Genomic DNA, 1,699 nt, shown 5'->3' with positions numbered 1-1,699 from the left:
CCATGGAAAAATTAGTCCTAGCGCAAGAAACGTCCAACATAGACAACATATGTCTTCAGAAGTATTAAGAGAGCGAGAGAAAAAAAGAAGACGCATAAAAGCAAAAAAGAAGTTCCCCTCTTCTTCATCTGACGAAGATATTGCAGATAATAATAAGGAAAATAGATGGACACAAATGAAAACGTTACCTGCTTTTCCAAGAATAGAATAATTTGTACCTGTCATTAATGAACATATCCACACATAATTTCCAATACACAAATCTACAGATAATTCTAAAAATATATTATCCAACAAAACATTAATCAATATCGCGAAAAATAATGGTGAATAATATCATAAACAATAACAATATTATTATATTAATAAAAATATGTCACTCATTTTCTATTTTTTAGATGAAGACAAAGACATTAATAGACAAAGTACAAATTACACGAAAGAACTTCTTGGAGAAAGTTCTACTATTAATAGGGGTAAAGAACAGTTTTCAACGGATGGTATGATTTTTATGTTAAACTTATAACTTATTAAACTACCTTATTACTACTGTATACTGCTACAATTACCTTATATGTAGAACTGAGGCACATGCATTTATATAACATTTTGTAGTAAATAGTAATACTAGTGTAATAACAATTAAATATATTTTTTCCAGAATTCAATAAACGAAGTTTTATTAAAGTTAAATAAAATATTATATAAACTTGATATATTAGGAAATAAACTCCATATTGTTGAAAATAAGATAGGATTTGTCAATCCTGTTCGTGAGGAATGTAATGTTACATTCCCTGTATCCACAATGTCGGAACTAACATGTTTTGAAGAGCAATTGCAGGAAATGCAATTCAAAAATGAAGTGTTATGAAAATACATACAGTAATCACACGTAATTTTGACGTCATTTTTGTTCATTATTTTATCATTTTTTGTCATTTTTGTCCTAATAATAACTACTTCCCTCAGAAATATCATACTAAGAAATACTGAAAAATTATTAGTGATTAAATATTATCAGTAATTCAGTAATTTTTTGGCCAGTACTTAATTTCTGGTGAATACTGATGATAAAATCACTGTTAAATATTGATAGTAATCAAATACTGAGAATTATTATGCAAAGGTAAAAAATGAGAAAATCTTAAAGCTTACAAAAATATACTTATATTCCTAATTTTCTCATGTCTCATAAACTACTATGATATCGAAGGTTGTCAATACATTCCAAACTCTCATGAATCTTCCTGCGATAATTTTGATCCCAAGCGGTAGAAGAAAAACACCGGCCACCCATCCATCTCATGACCGCACTAAACTGTTGCTTAACGTGACGGATATCGAGCGCGCACGCGGTGACTCTGATGACTCCAACGATGTTCTTACAATTCATACTTATATAATGTATCCTTATAGTGTTCACAGTATATTATAACATACTTAACAAACACCAAATAATAGTTATATCATTTTTACTTGTTGTTTATTGGATAATTTGTTGATAGATATTGAAACAATGCAACATTCGATATGCGATGAATATTGATGTAATGTAGTGAACCAGTGATAATTACTTTTACATTTTTAACAAAATGTTATAATGATTAATCCAACAAAAAAAATTAAAAAATCCAAATTAAACAAATCGAATTACTAAATTTTGAGAGAAACTTTAAAAAAATATTATTTAAAACAA

Source organism: Odontomachus brunneus, unplaced genomic scaffold (genome assembly GCF_010583005.1).
Source record: "Odontomachus brunneus isolate Ranch 3 - 2012 unplaced genomic scaffold, Obru_v1 Obru_scaffold_068, whole genome shotgun sequence".
Taxonomy (NCBI): Eukaryota; Metazoa; Arthropoda; class Insecta; order Hymenoptera; family Formicidae; genus Odontomachus; species Odontomachus brunneus.
Note: the sequence above shows the minus strand (reverse complement) of the source record.